The following is a 25,333-nucleotide window of genomic DNA, read 5'->3' on the forward strand; positions in this document are numbered from 1 at the left end:
TCTTTTAGGGGGTAGGTTAGGTTGTTGATTTGAGATTTTTCTTTTTTTCTTTTTTTTTCAGAAGGCCTGTATCACTATGAGCTTCCCTCTAAGAACTGATTTTGAGCATCCCATAGATTTTATAGTTGCATTTCCATTGTCATTTATCTTGAGGTATTTGTTAGCTTATTTTTTGATTTCTTCATTTACCATGGGTTCTTTAGTAGCATGTTGTTTTGTCTCCATGTATTCAGTTTTTCCTCATTTCTTTTACTGTATTTGATTTCTAGTTTCATGAAATTGTGGTTAGAGAAGATGCTTGAAATAATTTCTATTCACTCAAATTTGTTGAGGTTAATTTTGTGCCTCAGTATGTGGTCAGTTTTAGAGAATGTTCCATGTGTTCTTGAAAGGAATGTATATTCTGTTTTCTTTTTGGGAGGGATGTGATGATCTGAAAATATCAATTGTCTAACTGTTCTATTGTGCCATTTAGGATCTCATTTGCCTTACTGATTTTCTGTCTAGAAGATCTGTCTGTTATGTAAGGTGTTAAAATCTCTTACTATTATTATATTCCCATCAATTTATACTTTTATGTTTGTTAGGATTTGTTTTATGCACTTGCATGCTCCTATATTAGGATCATATATTTGAAAAGTGTAATATCCTTCTGTTGAATTGATTTTTTTATCATTATATAGTGTCCTTTTTTATCTTTCTTTATGGCCTTTATTTTAAAGTATATTTTGTCTGAAATGAGTATTGCAACTCCTGCTTTCCTGTCAATTCCGATTGCATGAAATACCTTTTTCCGTCCCCTCACATTCAATCTATGTGTGTTCATTGTCCCAGGTGGGGTCTCTTGCCAGCAGCATATTTTAGGCTCTCATTTTTTATAGTTTTCCACACTGACTTTTGATTGGAGCATTTAGTCCATTGACATTTAAGGTCAATGATAGATGTGTATTTATTTTCATATTAAACTTGTTTTCCAATTGATTCTATGTGTCTTCTTTGTTCTTTTCTTTTTCATTTTGTGGTTTGATGATTTCTTCCTACTTTATGTTTGTGTCCTCTTCATTTTGGTTTTTATGAATTTATTTTTTTATTTGTGGTTGCCTTGTTTTTCAAGTATGTAAAAACCCTTTCTATATCTGCTTGCTTTAGTCTGATAGTTATATAAGCACAAACACATTAAAAAGTATAAGCACTTTTAAAAAATTTTGTTTTTCTTACTCTCCTTAGCCACATTTTATGATTTTGATGTCCTTTTTTTTTTAACACATCTTCATGCTTTTCCTTCTATTTATCATTGCTTTCACAAATAGGATTTGCATTCCTTTTTGATCTGTATACTGACTTACTTAAGTGATTATTTTCCAGTTTTGATTTCCTACATCTTGTATCTTCTTACTTCTTTCCTAGAGGAGATCTTTCAATATTTCTTTTTGGATAGGTTTAGCATTGCTGTATTCTTTTAGTTTTTGCTTGTCTGAGAAATTCTTTATTCTTCCTTCTATTTCAAATGATAACATTGCAGTATATAGTAGTCTAGGTTGCAATTTTTTTCATTTTTAGAACTTTGAATATGTATTGCTACTCCCTTGTGGCCTGTTGTGTTTCTGTAGAGAAATAAGCTGATAGACTTATGGGGGTTCTTTTGTAATTTACTCTTTGTTTTTGTCTTGCTGCCTTTAGAATCCTCTCCTTATCTTTAATTTTTGCCATTTTTATTATACTATGTCTTGGTAGAGGTCTGTTTGGGTTCATCTTGTTGGAAATCCTCTGTTCTTCCTGTATATGGATATCCATTTCCTTCTTTAGATTCAGGATATTTTCAGTAATAATTACTTCAAATACATTTTAAATCCTCTCTTATTTTTCTTTTCCTTCTAGGATCCCTATTATATGTAGCTTCACATGCTTTACATTATCTCATAGATCTCTTATATTGCTTTTATTTATTTATTTATTAGCACAAGAACCTCAGTGGTGGTGGGACTTGCCCACCTCTGGAATCCAAGATGGCTATGGTGGTTCGCACACACCCCTATAGCCTGTGCATGGCACCCTGTCATCTGCCAGCTTTCTTGTGCACAGAGAAAGAAGTTCCTATGGTGGTCCTGGCCCCTCTCCTCTTAAACTGCCCATCAATGGCACCTTGCTTCTCGGGCAGGCCCAGACCTCCTCCTGCATTCCTTCAATGTGTCACATTGCTCCATAGCCCCCTCAGGCTATTTCCACATAACCATTCCTAGTCGTCTCCCTTGGACTGACCTCCAATGCCTGAATGTCAGTGCCCCTCCCCCACCTGAGTGTGTCAGGCTGTGGTGTACTGGAAGGTGGTACTGATGTTCATGTGGCTCTCTCTGCTTTGCCCTCCTCAGACCAACTGTTGTTTTCTCTGAGCCTTTGAGGCTCCCATTCTCTCCTAGCTGATCTCCCCATCAGTTAGGTGATTTCCAGGTATGCAGATTCTTTTCCTCTTTCACAGCTCCCTCTCAGGAGTTCTGGTCCCATCCTGATTCCTTTTTTTCCTCTTTTCTTATTCCTTCCTTTTGTTCATTTTGTTCTACCCAGTTATGTGGAGGCTTTCCTGCCCTTTTGGAAAGTCTGAAGTCTTCTTCCAGTGTTCAGTAGATATTATGTGTGAATCATTCTACATGTAGGTTTTTTTTTATGTATTTGTGGGAGAAGGTAAGCTCCATGTCCTATTCCTCTGCTTTCATGATCCTGGATCCATTTCTTAATCAGGGTGTTTGTTCTTTGGATACCATTTTATTAGCTATTTATATTTTTGCATATTAACCCCTAGTCAGTCTCGTCATGTGCAAATACTTTCTCCTATTCCATAGTTTGTCTTTTTGTTTTGTTGATGGTTTCCTTTGCTGTGCAAATGTTAAGTTTAATTAGCTCACATTTATTTATTTTTGCTTTTATTTCTTTTGCTTTAGGAGACTGTTCCAAGAGAATATTGCTACAATTTATGTTACCGAGTGTTCTGCCTATACTCTCTTCTACGGGTTTAATAGTTTCATGCCTTATGTTTATTCCATTTTGAGTATGTTTTTGTATATGGTATGAGGAAATGTTATAATTTCATTCTTTTAAAAACAGCTGTACAATTTTCTTAGCACCATTTGTTGAAGAGGCTGTCTTTTTTCCACTGAAAAAAAGGATATTATTGCCTCTTTTGTCATAGATAAATTGACCATAAGTATGTAGGTTTATTTCTGGACTCTCAATTCTGTTGCATCAATATATGTGTCTGCTTTTGTGCCAGTACCATGCTGCTTTAATCACTGTAGCTTTGGAGCATAATCTGAAGTCAGGGAGAAAAATACCTCCAGTTTGTTTCTTTTTCCTCAACATTTATTTGATAATTTGGGGTCTCATATGGTAAATATAAATTTACGACTTTAAAAAATTTATTTGAAAAGTCAAGGGTGTTTTGATAGGGATTGCATTAAATCTGTAGATTGTTTGGGGTAGAAGGAATATTTTAACAATATTAATTCTTCCAAACAAAGAACACAGGCTATCTTTCCATTTTGTTATATAATCTTCAATTTCCTTCATCAGTGTTTTAAAATTTTCACAGTATGGTTCTGTTTATCTCATTGGTTAAAATTATCCCTGGGTATTGGAGTTCCATTGTGGCACAGTGGTTAACGAACCCAACTAGGAACCATGAGGTTGTGGGTTTGATCCCTGCCCTTGCTCAGTGGGTTAACAATCCGGCATTGCTGTAAGTTGTGGTATAGGTCACAGACGTGGCTCAGATCCTGCATTGCTGTGGCTCTGGTATAGGCTGACAGCTACACCTCAGATTAGACCCCTAGCCTGGGAAGCTCCATATGCCACGGAAGAGGCCCAAGAAATGGAAAAAAAGCCAAAAAAAATTATCCCTAGGTATTTTATTTTTTATTATTAAAGTATACATGATTTACAGTGTTTCTTCAATTTCTTTTTTACAGAAAGTGACCCAATCACACACGGTTCCCTGTGATATACAGTAGGAACACATTGGCCATCTATTCCAAAGGTTACAGTTTGTATCCACCAACCCAAAACTCCCCATTCATTCCACTCCCTTCCCCATACCCCCTGGCAACCACAAGTCTGCTCTCCATGTCCGTGATCCATTTCTGTTTTGCAGATAGGTTCATCTGTGCCATATATTAGATTCCACAAATAAGTGATGCCAGTTGGTATTTTTCTTTCTCTTTATGACTTACTTCACTTAGTATGAAAATCCCTAGTTCCATCCATGGTGCTGCAAATGACATTGTTCTGTTCCTTTTTATGGCTGAATAGTATTCCATTGTATATATTTACCACATACTCTTAGTCCTCTCATCTGTCAATGGACATTTAGGTTCTTTCCAGGTTTTGACTATTGTGATTACCACTGCAATGTACATAAAGGTGCATGTATCTTTTTGAATGGATGTTTTGGCTGGATATATGCCCAGGAGAGGTATTGCTGGATCACATGGTAGTTCTATATTTAGTCTTCTGAGGTACTTCCATACTGATTTCCATAATGGTTGTTCCAATTTACATTCCCACCAACAGTGAAGGAGGATACCCTTTTCTCCACACCCTCTCCAGCATATTTTATTTGTTGACTTGTTAATGATGGCCATTTTGACTGGTTTGAGGTGGCACCTCATTGTAGTTTTGATATGCATTTCTATGATAATTAGTGATGTTGAACTTTTTTTCATGTGTCTGTTGCTCATCCATATGTCTTCTTCAGAGAAATACCTATTTAGGTCTTTTGCCCATTTCTCAATTGGGTCGTTTTTTTTGAGTTGTACAAGTTGTTTATATATTTGGTAGATTATGCCTTTGCCTGTTGCATAGTTTGCAAAGATTTTCTCCCATGCTATGTGTTGTCTTTTCATTCTTTTAATGGTTTTCTTTGTTGTGTAAAAGCCTTTGTGTTTAATTATGTCCCATGAGTTTTTGTTTTTACTGTCATTATTCTAAGAGGTGCATCAAACAAAATGTTTCTGTGATTCAGGTCAAATGGTGTTCTGCCTATGTTTTCCTCTAGGAATTTTATAGTTTCTGGCCTTATATTTAGGTCTTTAATGCATTTTGAGTTTATTTTTTTATGGTATTAGAGAGTGATCTAGTTTCATTTTTTTAGACGTAGCTTTCCAGTTTTCCCAGCAGCAGTTATTGAAGACAGTATCTTTCTTCTATTGTATGTTCTTGCCTCCTTTGTCATAGATTAGTTGACCATAGGTTCTTGGGTTTATTTCTGGGCTTTCTATCCTGTTCCATCGATCTATAATTCAGGTTTTGTGCCAGTACCACATAGTTTTGATAACTGTACCTTTTTAATATTGTCTGAAGTAGGGAGCCGGGTTCCGCCATTTCTACTTTTGTTTTCCTTCCTTCCTTCCTTCCTTCCTTCCTTCCTTCCTTCCTTCCTTCCTTCCTTCCTTCCTTCCTTTCTTTCTTTCTTTCTTTCTTTCTTTCTTTCTTTCTTTCTTTCTTTCTTTCTTTTTTCTTTCCTTCTTTTTCTTTTTTTTTGTCTTTTTAGGGCTCACCCATGGCATATGGAGGTTCCTAGGCTAGGAGTCAAATAGGAGCTGTAGCTGTTGGCCTACAACACAGCCACAGCAAAGTGGGATCTGATGGCTTTTTTTTTTTTTTCTTCTTAGGTCATTTTTCTTTTCCAGTATTTCTTTGGCTATTTGGGATCTTTTTGTTCTAAACAAATTTTAAAATATTCTGTTTTAGTTCTGTCAAGAATGTCCTTGGAAATTTGAAGGGATTGCATTGAATCTGTAGATTGCATTTATATATAATGCATTTATATATAATGTGGTATATATATATTTTGGTATAATCATTTTGACAATGTTGATTCTTCCAATCCAAGAGCATGGTATATCTTACCATCTTTTGTGTGGTCTTTGATTTCTTTTATCAGCCTCTTATAATTCTTAGAGTATAGGTCTTTAGTCTCTAGGTAGATTTATTCCTAGGTATTCTATTCTATTTGACATGCTGGTATATGGGATGGTTTCTCTGATTTCTCTTTCTGATTTTGATTGTTAGTATATGGAAATGCAACCTATTATCTGTGTAGTAATTTTGTATCTTGCCACTTGACCAAATTCATTGATGCGTTCTAAGTTTTCTGGTATTGTCTTTAAGGTTTTACAAGTATAGCATCTTGACACCTGCCAACAGTGATAGTTTTATTTCCTCTTTTCCAATTTGGATTCCTTTTATTTCTTTTTCTTCTCTGATTGACATTGCTAGGACTTTCAAAACTATGTTGAACAGTAGTGGTGAAAGTGGACATCCTTATCTTGTTCCTGATCTTAGTGGAAATGTTTTCAGTTTTTCACCATTCAGAATGATGTTAGCTGTGGGTTTGTCATATATGGCTTTTATTATGTTGAGATAAGTTCCCTCTATGCCCACTTTCTGGAGAATTTTATCAGAAACATATGTTGAATTTTGTCAAAAGCTTTCTCTGCATCTATCATGTGATCATATGGTTTTTCCTTTTCACTTTGTTGGTGTGGTGTATCACACTGATTGATTTGTAGATATTGAAAAATCCTTGCATCCATGGGATAAATCCCACTTGATCATGGTGTATGCTCTTTTAAATATATATTTGAATACAGTTAACTAATATTTTGTTGAGGACTTTCGCATCTATGTTCATCAGTGGTATTAGTCTGTAATTTTATGGGTTTTTTTTTTTTTTTGGTATCCTTGTGTGGTGTTGGTATCAGGCAATGGTGGCCTCATAGAATGAGCTTGGGAGCATTCCCCCCTCTGCTCTTTTTGGAAGAGTTTCAGAGGAATATGTATTATTAACTCTTCTCTGAATGTTTGATAGAATTTGCCTGTGTAGCTATAAGGTCCCAGACTATTTTTTTTTTTGGAACTTATTCTTTTTTTTTTTTTCCATTTTAGGGCTGCACCCATGGCATATGGAAGTTCCAGGCTAAGGGCTGAATTGGAGCTACAGCTGCTGGCCTAGGTCACAGCCACAGCAATGCAGGATCCAAGCCGCATCTGTGACCTACACCACAGCTCCTGGCAATGCCAGATTCTTAACCCACTGAGTGAGGCCAGAGGTTGAACCTGCAACTTCATGGTTACTAGTTGGATATGTTTCCCCTGTGCCACAATGGGAATTCCTTGTTTTTGTTTTTGTTTTGTTTTGTTTTGGAAGTTTTTAAATCACACTTTCAATTTTAGTACTTGTGATTGGTCTACTTATATTTTTAATTTCTTCCTGGTTCAGTCTTCATAGGTTGTACCTTTGTAAGAATCTGTCCATTTCTTCTGGGCTATCCATTTCACTGGTGTACAATTATTTCTAGTAGTCTTTTATGATCCTTCATATTCTTGTGGAGTCAGTTGTAATTTCTCCTTTTTAATTTTTAAGTTTATTGACTTGAGCCCTATTCCTCTTTTTTTCTTAATAAGTTTTGCTAAAGGCTTATCAATTTTGTTGATCTTTTCAAAGAACCAACTTTCGGTTTCGTTGATCTTTTCTATTGTTTTCTTTGTCTCTATTTCATTTATTTCTGATCTTTATGATTTCTTTCCTTCTACTAACTTTGAGTTTCATTTGTTCTTCTAGATTCTTTAGAGGTAAGGTTAATTTGTTTATTTGAGATTTTTCTTATTTCCTGAGGTGGATTCATATCACTACATACTTCTATCTTAGAACTTCTTTTGCCGAGTCTCATAGATTTTGAATTTTTGTATTTCCATCTTCATTTTTCTCCAGCTACTTTTTATTTTCTCTTTTATTTATCCAGTGATTCATTGTTTTGTTTACTAGCATATTGTCTACCTCCACATATTTGTGATTTTTTTTTCAATTTTTTTTCTTATGGTGGGGTTCTAGCCTTATACCATTATGCTCAGAAATGTTGTTTGATATGATTTCAAACTTCTTAAATGTACTGAGACTTGTTTTGTGGCCTATCATGTTATCTGTCTTGGAGAATGTTCCATATGCATTTGAAAAGAGTGTGTACTATGTTGTTTCTGGATGGAATGTTTTGTATATACTTATTAAACCTAGCTTGTCTAATGTGTCAATTAAGTCCAGTGTTTCCTTATTGATTTTCTTTTGGGGAAGTCTGTTTAGTGATATGAGTGGGGGTATTAAAGTCCCCTAGTACTATTGTGTTACTTTCAATTTCTCATTTTAAGTTTGTTAATATTTGCTATACGTATTTACATACTTCTATCTTGGGTTCATATATATTTACAATGGTTGTATATTCTTTTTGGATTGATACTTTTTCATTATGCAGCTTCCTTTATTGTCTCCTGTTAGATTATTAAAGTATGTTTTTCCTGATATAAGTATTGCTATTCCAGCTTTCTTTTCATTTAAATTTGCATAGAATACCATTCTCCATCCCCTCAATATCAGTCTGTAAGTGCCTTTACATCTAAAGTGAGTCTCTTGTAGGGAGTATATAGATAGTTCTTTTTTTTTTTAATCCATTTGGCCACTCTATGTCTTTTAATTGGAACATTATTTTCATTTACATTTTAAACAATTATAAATAGGTGTGTAGTTTTTTTTCCATTTTGGTCATTGTTCTCAGGTTGTTTTGTAGTTCTCTTTTTTCCTTTCATCTTCTTTGCTCTCTTCCCTTGTGGTTTGATGACTATATTTACTGTTATGCTTGGATTACTTTTTCTTCTTTTGTCTGTGTCTATTATAGATTTTTGTTTTGTTATTATCCTGAGATATGTATAAGTAAATTATCTCTTAATTTCAAACACCTTTTTACTCCTTTCTTCATTTTTTAATAATTTTGACATCATATTTTACATCTTGTTCTGTGCATCGTTAACTTATTATTGTGGGTATAGTTGATTTTACTAATAGTATCCTTTAGCCTTTCTAGTTAGGGAAGTTCTTTTGACATTTCTTGGGAAGCCAGTTTAGTGATGTTGAACTCAGCTTTTGCTTGTTGGGGAAACTATCTTTCCTTCAAATATGAATGATAATCTTGCCTGGTAGAGTATTCTTGGTTTTAGTTCTTTTCCTCTCATCAATTTGAATATATTGTGTTACTTCCTTCTGACCTATTTAGTTATGGCTGAAAAGTCAGTCAATTGACTGACTTAGAGGAGTTCCCTTCAATGTAACTAAGTTGCTTTTCCCTTGCTTCTTTTAAGGTTTTCTTTTTATATTTAATTTTTCCATTTTAATTACAATGTGTTTTGTTGTAGATCTCTTTGGTTTCATCTTGTTTGAGACTCTCTGTGCTTCCTGGACCTGAATATTTGTTTCCTTTCCCAAGTTAAGGAAGTTTTCAGCTACTATTTCTTCATATATGTTTTCTGCCTTCTTTCTCTTTCTTTTCCTTCTGTGACCCCTCTAATGCAAATGTTAGTATGCTCAATGATGTTATAGAAGACTCTTAAACTGTCTTCATTTGTTTAAAAATCTTTCATTCTTTATTTCTATTCAGCTTAGTTGATTTCTACTACTTTGTCTTCCACTTTGCTGATCCATTTTTCTGTATTATCTATTGCATATTCCTTCTAGTGTACTTTTATTTCAACTATTCATTGTATTCTTTATTTCTGTTTGGTTCCTCTTTACGCTTTCTAACTCTATGAGAAACTCTTCACTGTGTTCATCTATTCTCCCGTATTTGTTGAGCAACTTTATGATCATTAAATTGAATTCTGTATTAGGTATATAGCTTATATCTATTATGTTTAGTTTTTCTGGGATTTTATCTTGTTCCATCATTGGAACATATTCCTCTGTTACCTTGTGTCTAATTCTTAGTTATTATTTCTATGTATTAAGTGGGTTTGTTACTTTTCCAAGTCTTGGAGAATTGACCTTATGTAGGAGATGTCTTATGGGATCCAGCATAACACTCCCCTCTGATCATCAAAACTATGTTCTCTAATAGTCCCGGCTATGTGGGCTCTTCTCTCTGGGCAGGATGACTACTGTGGACATGCTTGCAAGCAGAGATGGTCCACAGCCTTGCAAAGGCTCTAGCCCACTACTGGGTGTGGCCAGACTCAGAACAGCTATTTGCAGGGGCCAGTGAGCTCCTGGGCTTTTGCTAGACCACTAATGGATGAGGCTAGTGTCCCCACATAGCTGGATTCCTGGTCTGGTATATTCTTGTACTGGTGCTGAATGGCTTGTGGTTAGGTAGTACCCATGTGCTAATAGACTAGAATGAATACTTCAAAATGTCACTTTCCAGCACCAGCGTCTTTGTGATAAAATCTCCTCAAAATGGATTCCACCATCATCGTCAGTGTCCTCATAGGGACTCCCAGTTGCCTTCTGTCTCTCTGGGAGGCTCTCCAAGATCAGAAAGTAGAACAGATCCAGGATCCTTTCAAATTACTGCTTCTGCATTGTATCTCAGAGTGTGTGATATTTTGCATGAGCCCTTTGAAAGTAGAATCTCTATTTCCTACAGCCCTCTGGCTCTCCTATATGCAAATTCCCCTAGCCTTCCAAGGCACATATTCTGGATGCTTGTCTTCCATGTGCAAGACACCTAAGCTGGGGTGCTCTAAGTGGGGCTTGGACCCCTAGCTCCTTTGGGAGAAACTCTGCAATTGCGATTATCTTCCCATTTATAGGTTACCTACCTGAGGGTGTAGGTCTGACTATACCACATATCTGCCCTTCTTAACCTTCTTGTTGTGATTCCTTTTTATCTTTTTTCTTGAAAAATCTTTTTGTTCTAATTTTCAGGTAGTTCCCATCAATGCTTTCTCTGTAAATAGTTGTGATTTGAGTGTGCCTATGGGAGGAGGTGAGCTCAGGATTTCCTACTCTACCATTTTGGCCATACCCTCCACTTATCAAGCTTTAAATCAGAAAATATCTGGTGTATTATTCATCAGATTTACTCAACGTAAGCCCAAGACTGGGAAAGTGCCTCAAAGGAAGTACAGTTCCTTGTAGTCTTGGCATAGAATTTGTATTTCAATATCTAATATAACTTAGGGGTTGTTCCCACATCATTTGTTTACCTCTTAATTTCTGGAGATACATTTTTTTCCCTAAGTGTGCACATCTCCAGTTTTTTTTAATAGAATATAGTTGCAAAATAATGCTCCATTTGCATGAAGAGTCTTTGCAATCAAGTGTCTTATTATACAATAATTGACATAAACTGAGACATCCCTACACTGTGTCATATTTGAGTATATGTGTGAACATAGGTACTTACATCTTTCAATGAAAATTTTATAATCATATAACCACAATTAATATTTATGAAATTATTTCAGTATGGAAATAGGCAGATATAGTCTTGAGAAAAGTTTTGAAGAGAGAAGTTTGTCTGACTTCTTTCGCAACTCATTAAAGTTTAAACTTCATGTGGCATCCCTGCCTGTTCTCCCTTTCCATAAGGCCTCCCTTTCAAAACTTCACTCAGTATTCATCATATCAATGTTTTTGATCATAAATGAATGTGGAATTTTGTTAAACAATTTTTCTTAACCTATTGAATGATCAATAATTTTTGTTTGTTAATATGGTCCATCATATTGATTGATTTGAGGATGTTGAAGCATCTTTGCAACCTTGGAGTAAATCCAGTTTCATCATGATGTATGATCTTTTTAATGGTCTGGTCACATTTTGTTAAGGGTTTTTACATGCATGTTCATCAGGAATATTGGTCTATATTTTTCTTTCTTGTGGTATCTTTGTCTGGTTAAGTTATCAGGCTAATGCTGGATTAATGAGTTTGGAAGTGTTCTCTCCTCTTCTAGTTTTGTTAGAGTTTAAGAATTATTGTACTAAGGTGTCTTTTAAAGTTTGGTAGAATTCACAAAGGAAGCCATCTGGTCCTGGACTGTTTTTTGGGACGTTTGATTATTGATTTGATAGTAATCCATTTATTCAGATTTTCTATTTCTTCATGATTCAGTCTTGGAAAGCTGTATATTTCTAGGAACTCATCCATTTCTTGTAGGTTGTTCAGTTTATTGGTGTAAGTCTCATGATCCTTTGTATTTTTGTGATATCATTTGTAATATCTCCTGTTTCATTGCTGTTTAAATTTATTTGAGTCCTCTCTTCTTTTCTCCTTGTTTGCCTAGCTAAAGTTTTATCAGTTTTTTTTATCTTTTCAAAAACTACCTTGTAGTTTCATTGATCTTTTCTGTTGTCTTTTTAATCTCTATTTAACTCATTTCTGCTCTAATCTTTGTTGTTTCCTTTCTCCTAACTCTGGGCTTCATTTTTGTTTCTTATTCTGCTTCTTTGACATGAAAATTTATGTTGTTTATTTACAATAGTTCTCTTTCTTGACGTAGGCACTTAACATTATGAACTTCCCTCTTAACTCCTCTTACTTCACTGCATATATTTTATATTTCAATTCCATTTTCATTTGACCAATGTATTTCTAAATTTCTCTTTTGATTTCTTCTTTGACTCAGTTGTTCAGTTACATGGTAGTAAATCTCCACATACTTGTAAATTTTCCATTTTCTCTAGTAATTATTATTTCAATACCAATGTCAGAATAGATGCTTGATATGACTTAAATCTTAAATGTATTTGACTTTGTGGCCTAACATATGATCTATCCTGAAAAATGTTCCATAGGTGCCTGAGAAGAATGTGTATTCTGTTGCTTTTGGTGGAATGTTTTGTATATGTCTATTAAATTTATCTGGTGTAATGTGTCTTTAATGTCAGTGTTTCCTTACTGATTTTGACACTATTATCTATCCATTATTGAAAAATTGATATTAATGCCCCTTAATATTATTATATTCCTGTCTTTCTAACTTTATATCTATTAATATTTCCTTTATATACTTGGGTGCTCCAATGTTGGGTGCATACATGTTTACAAATGTCATATTTTATTTTTTTTACCCTTATTTTTTTTACCCTTTTATCATTGTACAGTGACCATTTTTTTACTCTAATTGCAATCTTTGTCTTCAGGTATATTTTGTTTGATAAAAGTATAGCTCCCCAGCTTGTTTTTTTCAACTTGCATTAAATATCTCTGTTTTAATTCCTCTATTTTCACTCTGTGTGTGTCCTTACATTTGAAATTTGTCTCATCCAGAAGAATATAGATGATTCTTATGTTTTTATTTATTCAGTTTGTTTAATTTACATTTAAATCAATTATTTCTAGATATGATCTTACTTTCATTTTATTAATTATTTTCTGGCTATTTAATTTTTCTGTTCTGTTATCCTCTTCCTGTCTTCCTTTGTGATTTGATCATTTTCTATAGTTGTATGTTTTGATTCTTTTCTCTTTCTCTTTCACTTTTGTGTATCTATAATAGGTTTTTCCTTTGTGGTTACCATCAGGCTTATAAAAACAATTTATATTTATAATTGTCTATTCCATACTAGTGACAGTTTAAGTTTGAATGCATTCTAAAGCTCCACATTTTTACTTTACCCTAAATTTTATGTTTTGGTGTCACAAGTTATATTTTATCTTTTGTATCCTTTAAATTATTATAGTTATTTTTACTGCTTCTGATTTTTAACCTCATAATAGCTTTATAAGTGATTAATACACTTCCATTACATTAGATAATTCTTAATTTCATTATATATTTACCTTTACTTGTAATTTTTATACTTTCTTTTGTTTTCCTATTACTAATTATTTATTTTGTTTCAGCTTAAAGAAATTATTTTAACATTTCTTGTAATTCCAGTCTAGTGGTGATGCATTCCTTTAGTTTTTGCTTGTCTAAAAAAATTATTGATTTCTCCTCAATTCTGAAGGACAGTTTTGCTGGGTAGAATATTCTTGGTTGGCAGTTTTTTCTTTCTTTCAGCACTTCAAATATATTTGTGCCACTCTCTTCCGGCCTGCAAAGTTTCTACAGAAAAATCTTCTTGTAATCTTTTGGGAGTTCCCTTGTGTGTTACATGTTATTTTTTTTTTCTTTCTGGTTTTAAGTCTCTCCTTGTCTTTAACTTTAGGAACTTTATATAATATGCCTCAATGTGGTTCTCCTTGGGTTAATCTTATTTGGAACTCTCTGATTGTCTGTTTCTTTCTGCAAGGTAGGGAAGCTTACTGCCATTACTTCTCCAAATATGTTTACTATTCCTTTCTTTCTTCTTCTTTTGGGACCTATATAATACAATTGTTGGTTTGCTTGATGTTGTCCCATAAGTCACTTCAGCTGTCTTCCCTCTTTTTCTTTTCTTATTTCCTTTTCTACTATGATTGGGTGGGTTTTACTTCCTTGTCTTTGGGTTCACTTACTCTTTCTCCTGCTTCATCTAGTCTGTTGTTCAACCCTTCTATTGTATTTTTCAGTTCAATTAATTTATTTAACTTCATGTGTTCTATTTGTTATTTTATTATATTTTCTGTGTCTTTGTTGGAATTTTCTATTTGTGTTTTCCTTGTTCTCCTGAGCTCAGTGAGCATCTTTATGACTATGATTTTGATATCTTTTTAAAGTAAATCACTCATCACTATTTCATTGAAGCATTTTTCTGAGGTTTTATCTTGTTCTTTCATTTGGAACATATTTTCCCCTTGATTCACTATATTGGTTTTTGTGCTTTAGGTAAAACAGCCGCTTATCCCAGTCTTGAAAAAAAATGCCTTCATTGAAGTCTCTTAACCTTATCATTCTCCTCTGACCTAAATTTTGTTTTTCTTAAACCTTTAGGATTGTCCAAGAAGTTGATTTCATTTTTATGGCTCCCATTAGTTGAGGGTGTGTCAAGGCCTCTCATAGTTCCAAAAGTGAGGACGTTATTTATTACCCAGACTTAGACTGATTGGAAGCCAGATGCTTAGGCAGATTTAAAGTATGCAAGTATACCTCTTTTGAGAGAAGACTGGGAGATGGGCATTTCTGTCTGCTCCTTCTGCCTTGAGGCCTGGGGTAATAGCCAGTTAAGAACTGTTTCTTCCTTTGCTGTTGTTTCTCTCTACTTGGGAACATAAACCATGCTGGCCATTAGAGCCAGGACATCAAGGGATATGTCCTCTGTGTTGCAGACACAAAATATGGGGTACCAGATGTGTACACAAGCTTCTTTCATAGAGATACTGATATTCTTGGGTGGGGCAGAGTGAAACCACAAAGATAGTATTCACTGCTTCCTCAGTTTATAAATAGAATTGTAGTTGTCCCTGTATTGTGTTTATAATTAGAAACCTCTCCCTCAGACCACAGATGTGAAAATAATAGGCCTCATTCACTGAACCACTTTGTCTGTTGCCACTCTGCTATATAATGCAGGTTGTAGCCAGTTAAGAACTCTTTCTCAATTTGTAACACTCCTATGGGACCCAAGAGAATATGTCCCACTGGCAACTAGACCCAGGAAATCTAGAGGTGTCCCCTAATTGGAAGATTTAAAAAGTGGGGTACTAAATGAGTTTACAAGCTCTTTTCTGGGAGATGGTGATGACCTAGAGTAAAGCAGAATGAGAGTGCAAAGTTGGCACCCACCAGTCTCCATTTTTGGAGAGTATCTTAGTAGGCCCCTAGATGTGTGTTAAATTAGATGTCTAACTCTCAGACTGATGCTTTAAGATAAGCAAATAAGTTTCTCTTACATAAAGTCTGGACACTTTTCAGTTGAATCTGTGCTGGGCCTTGTGGTAGGTGAGTCCATGCAAGCTCTTTAAGAACTTTTTCTCAGTTTGTTATAGCCTTACAGATTTCCTGGACACAAGGCCTGTTGGATTTCCGAGCTAGATGTTTTGGAGACTTATCTCTTGAATACAGTTCTTAAATGTTGAGGTACCAGGTGTGAGGTTCAACCCCTTTGCTCATCAGGGAGAAGCTCAGAGTTGTGATTTCCCTTCATATCACTTCACTAGACTGGGGTTTGTGGAAAGATTGTGTCTCAGCCTCTTCTACCTGCTTTGATGTGTTTTTTTTTTTCAATCATTCAATGTGTAGGAGTCACTCAGTTTATTTTCCCCAGATGAAAATGTTCCATGTGTAGCTCTAGATTAATGAGTCCATGGAAGGAAATAGGTTCACCATCTTCTTAAATATACATCTTTAATTAGAAATTGTTTTTTTTTGTTTGTTTGTTTGTTTTGGTTTGGTTCTGTTCATTTTGCTTTTTACGGCTATACCTATGGCATATGGAAGTTCCCAGCTGGAAGTTCCCAGCTAGGGGTTGAATCAGAGCTGCAGCTGCTGGCCAGTCACAGCCACAGCCACAGCAACACAGGATTCAAGCCATGTCTGCAACCTATATCACAGCTCACAGCAATGCTGGATCCTTAACCCACTGAGAAAGGCCAGGGATTGAACCCATGTCTTCATGGATACTAGTCAGGTTCATAATATAATGAGCCACAATGGGAACTCCTAAATATTTCCTTTTAAGAATCATGTGTATTTTTTTTCTTTTTTTTGTCTTTTTTAGGTCCATACTCAGGGCATATGGAGATTCCCAGGCTAGGGGTTGAATCGGAGCTGCAACTGCCAGCCTATGCCAGAGCCACAGCAACATGGGATCCAAGTCGCATTTGTGACCTACACCACAGCTCACGGCGCAATCATGTGTATTTTCTATTTGCAAGACTTCATGTTGAAATAGGGTTATCTAATGATACCAACATAAATGAATCACAATTTACCTCATTCAGAAATTTGGAATGCTTTTGCTGTTCTTCATTCCAAATAGCCATCCCCGAAACCCTCCTACACTGTGGTGGGACTCTGAGTTGCTGAAGTCACTATGGAAAACAGCATTGGAGTTCCTCAGAGAACTAAAAATAGAATTGTGAGATAGTCCAGCATTCCCACTTCTGGACATATATCTGGACAAAACTCTATTTCAAAAAGATACATGCACCCCTATTGTCATAGCACCATTATGTACAATAGGCAAGACATGTAAACAACCTAAATGCCCAGGGAAAGATGAATGGGAAAAGAAGATGTGGTAAATATATACAATAGAATACTACTCAGCCATAAAAAGAATGAAATAATGCCATTTTCAGAAACACGGATGGACCTAGAGATTATCGTACTAAGTGAAGAAAGTTATACAGAAGAGAAAGACAAATACATATGAAATCACTTATATGTGGAATCTAAAATATGACACAAATAAAATTATCTACAACACAGAAACAGACTCACAGAATAGAGAACAGACTTGTAGTTGCCGAGGTGGTGGGGGCAGTGGGAGAAAGATGGATTGAGAGTTTGGGGTTAGCAGATACAAACTATTATATATAGAATGGCTAAAAAAACAAGGTCTTCCTTATTATATTCAATATCTCTGAGAAACCATAATGGGGAAATATATATATGTGTGTGTGTATGTGTGTATGTGTGTGTGTGTGTGTGTGTATGACTCACTTTACTGTACATCAGAAATAAACACAATATTGTAAATAAATTTAAAAAACGCAAATAGCCGTCCCCCCTCCCCAAATACCTGAGATTTTAAGCTCACTCAATTTAGAAGGAACTTTGGCATCACCTCACAAAAATGTTAAAACACACTTAAAAACTCAAGAAAGTATAAGTAAAACTTTTGATATATTTGGAATTACTCACAGTGTGACAGTTGTCCCACTTCCCATGCTCCTATTCTCATCTGTGGCATAAATCTAAATTTCAGGTTTTCAGTCAATAAGCAGAGATTTATTAAGCACTAATTACATACATTGCTTGGTGCTATGGAGGAATACTGTGAAATGTACAAATCACAATCCTATTCACAATTCATATGAGCTGGGGTAGATAAAACATTCAGAGATGAAAATAAAACTAACAGTTTACAGCTAAAGAGTGTTAATTGCAATATCAACAGCCCAGTATTGGATTGTTTCCTTTCTTCGGAGCACTGCTAGTCTTTAGGTCACCTTGAGGTAAGTTACATGCTGCCCCCTTTGGGTAGCAAGTTAGAAAACAAAGGCTCTCCTGAGCAGACATATTATGTCCCTTGGGTACACAACTTAGATAACTGACTATATATGTCTTTGGGTGAATAAAAAGAGCAACTTCCTCCAAAGGAAATATAACCTCATGTGGGTCCATAGCTTTAAAGGCAGAATGCAGCTGAATTTCGTTCCTCATTTGCTGCCTAACTCATACACCTTTGCTCAATTACAAAATCATATGTTGTGATGTTTCATTTCTCTTGGGTTTTTGGAATGGCATAAAACTTCAGAATCATCTATGAAGTTGTTCACTTCATTTCCTATTTATCATTTTCAGTTGTGTCAATGGAAAAAGGGAAAAGAATTCAAAGTAAAAAGGTCAGAATTATTACTCAGCTATTTGATTAGTGAAAGAATAAAAAATGTGGGCTAAAATGAGATTAGAGTGCTATCTAAGCCTATGTATTAGAGTAAAGAAATCTGCTGATGTATTAAACAGAAATTAAAGGTCTTTGCTAAAGTGCCTGTATTCAGTTAGAAAATAGTTATTTTCCTATTTTTTCTTGAAAGTGTTTAGAGGAATATTTTTTTAAAAGAATGTAAATATTTTAGCATTGGAATGAATTTTATTTGTGAAAAACTGTGTCTCCTTTATGGGAATATATAAACTCCGCAGAACAGAAATCGAGAGTAAATTATTAGCATTTGTGACCTTAAAACAGGGTAATGGATTTTCTTTCTAGGTGCAGTACTTTATGGACTAAACAGACTATTGAGAGGCAATCAGACTGTATTTAGGACATCCTAATAGACATCTCAATTCCTCCTATCACACTTCAGTAAAACATAGTGGGCAATTTTATTGCAGAATACTTTTTTAAATTCCACAGTGACAGCTGAAATAAAAATTGTTGCTGTAAGTGACTCATAGCACTGCTGATTTGTGTAGTGGCAATTTCATTTTACCAGCTTAAGACCAGTGAAACTTACCTAATTTCAGACGCAAAGTGCTATTTTAATACTCTAAAGAAGTCTAAACGAACCATTGTAATTCATCTTCATAAGGTGGACAATTACTAACTGATTAGAGTTTAATGTTTTTGAAAATGGTTTGAGAATTTTTTTCTGGGAAAAAGTAGCAAGATGTGCGAAAAAGTTCTATCTCCTCACCTTCAAAGGGGGGGTCATATTATCCTCCTAATGTTGTGGTAGAAGTATCTCAATAATATACAAGATTAGAGAGATTTCTTTTTTTTTTCCATGCACCTGGGCCAGGAATCAAATCTGAGCTGCAGCTTCAATGAATGCCACAGCTGCAGCACCACTGGATTCTTAACCCACTGCACCAGGATGGGGATCAAACTCACACTACCATAGAGACAACATCTGATTCTTAATCTGCTGTGCCACAGCAGGAATACCAAGAGAGATCTACTCTTTATAAATATTTAGTTTGTTCTGGGACTTGATGTTTGCTAATACTTGTTGTTATTATTAGACTTTCTCTGGACATATTCTCTTTCTCGAAAAAGTTCTCTATTCCTGGCAACAGTCTTTTGTTCATCACTGCAAGCCTCTTCGGGGGTTAATACAATACTTAACACAGTATTGTAGTTCTGAGTCCATGTATAGTGATTTGTTCATCAATACATTAATACACACTGAAGGTAAGTGTGTAACGTCTTAACAGTTAGACAAGCTCATGACTTCAGTTCATTTTAAGTTGGATAGTTATAGTTCTACCAATAATGTTACATACATCTTGAAGTTTTCTATCACAGTTAACCTTAGGTTTCCATGAAACTAATTTTTAGGACAAAATTACCATCCAAATCAAGAACATAGCCAGCGTTTCTCAAGAGGAATGTTATTGATATTTGGGGGGAGTGTGGGTATAGATGAAGGGACACAAATCTTCCTTTTAAAGGTCTTCCCCAAACAATGCAGATTTTTAGCATGACTGACTGCTTCGCACTAAATCCCAGTAGTGCTCTCTAGTCGTTTTGATAACCAAAGATGCCCTTATACATTTCCATACTACACAGGGGTAAATAAGGTGCCTCTGGTTGAGATCCACTAAGTCAGTGATGCAATATGAATTTGCATTTGATTTTCATTTATAGCTGTAACTATTGTGTTCTGGAACCAGTTCTAGGAGACAAGAAGGGTGCAAAGAGAAATTTAAGAATCCTATATAACTTCCATTACCTTTCATGCTAGTAGACAAACCTTGTATGTTAGCAAACTAAGTATAACATAATGAAGATATTAGTGAAAAAAAGTGTAAGAAAAACACAGAAGAAACTGGAATTGGTATTTGAAGGAGACTTAAGATCTTTTTAGGATGAAAGTAAGAGGTGATAGGGAAGATTTTGGATGTGAGGCAGAGCATAACAAAGGCACAGACATGGGAAAATTCAGGATGTTCACAGGAATGTGAAAGTTTGGTTTATTTGAATAGAGCATTGCTGTATGGGAAGTAATTTGAAATGGAAAGAGATTATGAAACACCTTGAGATCCAATTAAAATTTTAGGTGTTACTTTGTAGAGTGGAGAGCCATTAATGGCTTTTGAGCAAGGGAGGAAAATTAATAGAACACAGGAAATTATTCATTAAATATTACTATTTATAGGCTAGACATGTAGATAATGACAATAAATTTAGGTGGCACAATTATAAAGAATGAATGAAAAGAAATTCTTTGGTACTTAGGCACCTGAAAAGCATGCCAATGGCCAAGTATATTGGTGTGCAAAAATGAGGAAAAGAGCTTTTCTTTGTTTATTAATTAATTAATTTTGGTTGCCTCTCTCAAGGATTTTTTTTCAAGTTTTATTAAAGAAAAAAGTCAAACACATACAAGAGTAGAGGTAATATAAATGAACCCCCATGCAAACACCATCCAGCTTTTTTTTTATTTCCCCAATACATCATTTTTTTTTTCTACTGAACAAGAGGGGGTGTGGAGAAAAGGGAACCCTCCTGCACTGTTGGTGGGAATGTAAGATGGTACAACCACTATGGAGAACAGTATGGTGGTACCTTAGAAAACTATGCATAGAACTACCATATGACACAGCAATCCCACTCTTGGGCATATATCCAGTTTTAACAATTGTCATTCATGGCCAATCTTGTTACACCATTGCTCTCACCCACTCTGCTACACCCGTACTCCCCCACCCCTAGATTATTCTGAAGTAAATCCACACATCATATCATCTTATCAGTAAATATGTCAATATGTGTCTCTAGAAGATAGACCCTTTTTATAAACAGAATTATGGTATTACTGTCACAGACAAAACATGACCAATTTTTTTTTTTTTTTTTGCTTTTTAGGGCCACACCTGCTGCATATAGAAGTTCCCAGGGTCCAGTCTGAGATGCAGCTGCTGGCCAATGCCACAGCCACAGCAATACCGGGTTCTTAACCCACTAAGCCCCAATGGGAACTCCCAACCAATACTTTTTTTTTGTTTTTTTGGCTTTACCATTTTTCTTTTTCTACATCCTTGGGTTCTCCCAAAGTAGTTTATTATTATTATTATTATTATTATTATTATTATTATTATTATTATTACTCAGTGAATTTTATTGCATTTATAGTTGAACAACAGTCATCACAACCGAATTTTATAGCACTTCCATACCAATCCTCCAATGCATCCCCCCACCCCCAACCTGTCCCATTTCGAAACCATAAGTTTTTTAAAGGTTTTCAAAGTCTGTTCTGCAAAGAAGTTCATTGTGTCTTTTTTTTAGATTCCACATGTAAGTGATAGCATTTAATGTTGGTGTCTCACTGTCTGACTGACCTCACTTAGAATGATAATTTCTAGGTCCATCCATGTTGCTGCAAATGCTGTTATTTCTTTCCTTTTAATGGCTGAGTAATACTCCATCGTGTATATGTACCACATCTTCTTGATCCACTCCTCTCTCAATGGACATTTAGGTTGTTTCCATGTCTTGGCTATTGTATAGAGTGATGCAATTAACATTGGAGTACATGTGTCTTTTCAAGTCATGGTTTTCTCTGGATGGATGCCCAGGAGTGGGATTGCTGGATCAGATGGTAGTTCTATTTTTAGTTTTGTGAGGCATCTCCATACTGTTTTACACATTGGTTTAACAGTTTACATTCCCACCAACAGTGTAATAGTGTGCCCTTTCCTCCACACCCTCTCCAGCACTTATTGTTTGTAGACTTTTTGATGATGGCCATTCTGGCCAGTGTAAAGTGATAGGTATCTCATAGTGGTTTTGATTTGCATTTCTCTAATAATGAGTGATGCTGAACATCTTTTCATGTGTGTTTTGGCCATCTGTATGTCTTCTCTGGAGAACTGTATGTTTTGATCTGCCATTTTTTGATGGGGTTGTTTTTTTTTTTGGTATGGAGCTGCAGAAAGTGTTTATAAATTTTGGAGATGAATCCCTTGACAGTTGAATCACTTGCAAAGATTTTCTCCCATTCTGTGGGTTGTCTTTTCGTTTTGTTTAGGGTTTCCTTTGCTGTGCAGAAACTTTTAAGTTTGATTGGGTCCCATTTGTTTATTTTTGTTTTTATTGCCATTACTCTAGGAGGCGGATCTGAGAAGATACTCCTGTGGTATATGTCAGAGAGTGTTTGGCCTGTTTTCCTCTAAGAGTTTTACAGTATCCAGTCTTATATTTAGGTCTTTAGTCCATTTGGAGTTTATTTTTGTGTATGGTGTTAGGGAGTATTCTCATTTCATTCTTTTCCATGTGGATGTCCAGTTTTCCCAGCACCACTTTTTGAAGGGGCTGTCTTTTCTCCATTGAAAATTCTCACCTCATTTACCATAGATTAGTTGGCTATAGGTGCATGGGTTTAATTCTGGACTTTCCGTCTGGTTCCACTGATCTGTATTTCTGTCTTTGTGCCACTACCATATGGTTTTGTGGATTGTTGCTTTGTAGTATAGTCTGAAGCCTGGGAGCCTGATTCCTCCAGCTCCATTTTTCTTTCTCAGGATGTCTTTGGCTAGTATGGGTCTTTTGTGCTTCCAAACAAACTTTAAAATGTTTTGTTCAAGTTCTGTGAAAAATGTCCTTGGTAATTTGATAGGGATTGCATTGAATCTGTATATTGCCTTAGGTAGTATAGTCATTTTGATAATATTAACTCTTCCAATCCACAGGCATGGTATGTCTTTCCATCTATTTGTGTCATCTTTGATTTCTTTCATCAGTATCTTATAGTTTTCAGAGTACAGACTTTTTGTCTCTTTAGGTAGGTTTATTCCTAAGTATTTTATTTTTTTGATGCAATGGTAAATGGGATTGTTTCCCTAATTTCTCTTTCTGATCTTTCACTGTGAGTATATAGAAATACAGTTGATTTTTGCATATTAATTTTGTATCCCATGACTTTGCCAAACTCATTAATGACCTCTAACAGTTTTCTAGTAGCGTCTTTAAGATTTTCTAGGTATAGGATCATGTCATCTGCAAATAGTGATAGTTTTACTTCTTCCTTTCCAATTTTGATTCCTTTTATTTCTTTCACTTCTCTGATTCCTGTGGCTAGGACTTCCAAAACTGGAATAGCAGTGGCAAGAGCGGACATCCTTGTCTTGTTCCTGATCTTAGCGGGAATTTTTTCAGTTTTTCCTTATTGATAATGGTGTTAGCTCTGGGTTTGTCATATATGGCCTTTATTATGTTGAGGTAGGTTCCCTCTATGCCCACATTCTGAAGGGTTTTTTCAGAAATGGGTGTTGGATTTTGTCAAAGGCTTTTTCCATGCCTATCTAGAGGATCATCTGATTTTTACTCTTCAGTTTGTTAATGTGTTGTATCACACTAATTAATCTCACTGAGGACATTGAAGAATCCTTGCATCCCTGGGATAATTCCCACTTGATCATGATGTACAGTCCATTTAATATATTGTTGGATGTGGTTTTCTAGTATTTTGTTGAGGATTTTTGCATCAATGTTCCTTAGAGATATAGGCCTGTAGTTTTCTTTTTTTTTTTTTTCTGGTGTCTTTGCCAGGTTGATGGTGGCCTCAGAGAATGAGTTTGGGAGTGTTCCTTTGTCTTCAATGTTTTGGAATAGTTTCAGAAAGACAGGTGTTAGCTCCTCTCTAAATGTTTGACAGAATTCTCCTGTGAAGCCTTCTGGTCCTGGATTTTGTTTGTTGGAAGTTTTTAAATCACATTTTCAATTTCGGTACTTGTGATAGGTCCATTCGTCTTTTCTATTTCCTCTTGGTCTAGTCTTGAGGAAGATTGTACTTTTCTAAGAATTTGTCCATTTCTTCTAGGAGTTCCATTTTATTGGCATATAGTTGCATATAGTAGTCTCTTATAATCCTTTGTATTTCTGTGATGTCCATTGTTACTTCTCCTTTTTCATTTCTAATTTTACTGATTTGAGTCCTCTCTCTTTTTTTCTTGTTAAGTTTGGCTAAGTGTTTATCAATTTTTTTTTATCTTTTCAAGGAACCAAATTTTGGTTTAATTGATCTTTTCTATGGTTTTCTTCATTTCTATTTGATTTATTTATGCTCTGATCTTTTTGATTTCTTTCCTTCTGCTAACTTTAGGTCTTGTCTGTTCTTCTCTCTCTAGCTGCTTTAGATGTAAAGTTAGCTTGTTTATTTGAGCTTTTTCTTGTTTCCTGAGGTGGGCTTGTATTGCTCTAAACTTTCCTCTTAGAACTGCTTTTGCTGCATCCCATAGGTTTTGGAGTTTTTTATTTTTGTTGGCATTTGCTTCTAGGTATTGTTTAATTTTCTCTTTGATTTCTTCAGTGATCCATTTGTTGTTTAGTAGCATGTTGTTTAGTCTCCATGTGTTTGTGTTTTTTTGCAGTTATTTTTCTTATTGTTGATTTCCAGTCATTTCACTTTGTGGTTGGAAAAGATGCTTGATATGACTTCAATTTTGTTATAGTTACCAAGGCTTGATTTGTGGCCCAGAATGTGATCAGTCTTAGAGAATGCCCCTTGTGCACTTGAGAAGAATGTGTATTCTGTTGCTTTTGGATGGAATGTCCTATAAATATCTATTAATTCTATCTGGTCTAATGCTTCATTCAGGGCCTGTGTTTCCTTGTTGAATTTTTATCTGGTTGATCTGTCCATTGCTGTAAGCAGGGTGTTAAAGTCCCCCACTATTATTGTGTTATTGTCAGTTTCTCCTTTTAAGGTTGTTAGCAGCTGCCTTATATATTGTGGTGATCCTATGTTGGGTGAATATATATATTTAAAATTGTTATATGTTCTTGGATTGATCCTTTAATAATTATACAAGGTCTTTCCTTGTCTTTTAAAATATTCTTTATTTTAAGGTCTATTTTGTCTGATATGAGTATTGTTAGTCCAGCTTTCCTTTGATTCCCATTTGCATGGAATATTTTCTTCCATCCTCTCACTTTCAATTTGTATGTGTCCCTGGAAATGAAGTGGGTCTCTTGAAAACA

Source organism: Sus scrofa, chromosome X, assembly GCF_054392235.1.
Source record: "Sus scrofa isolate SSC_HxYL_T2T_F1_AM1 chromosome X, Sscrofa_HxYL_maternal_Yorkshire_Landrace_v2.0, whole genome shotgun sequence".
In the NCBI taxonomy this organism is placed as follows: Eukaryota; Metazoa; Chordata; class Mammalia; order Artiodactyla; family Suidae; genus Sus; species Sus scrofa.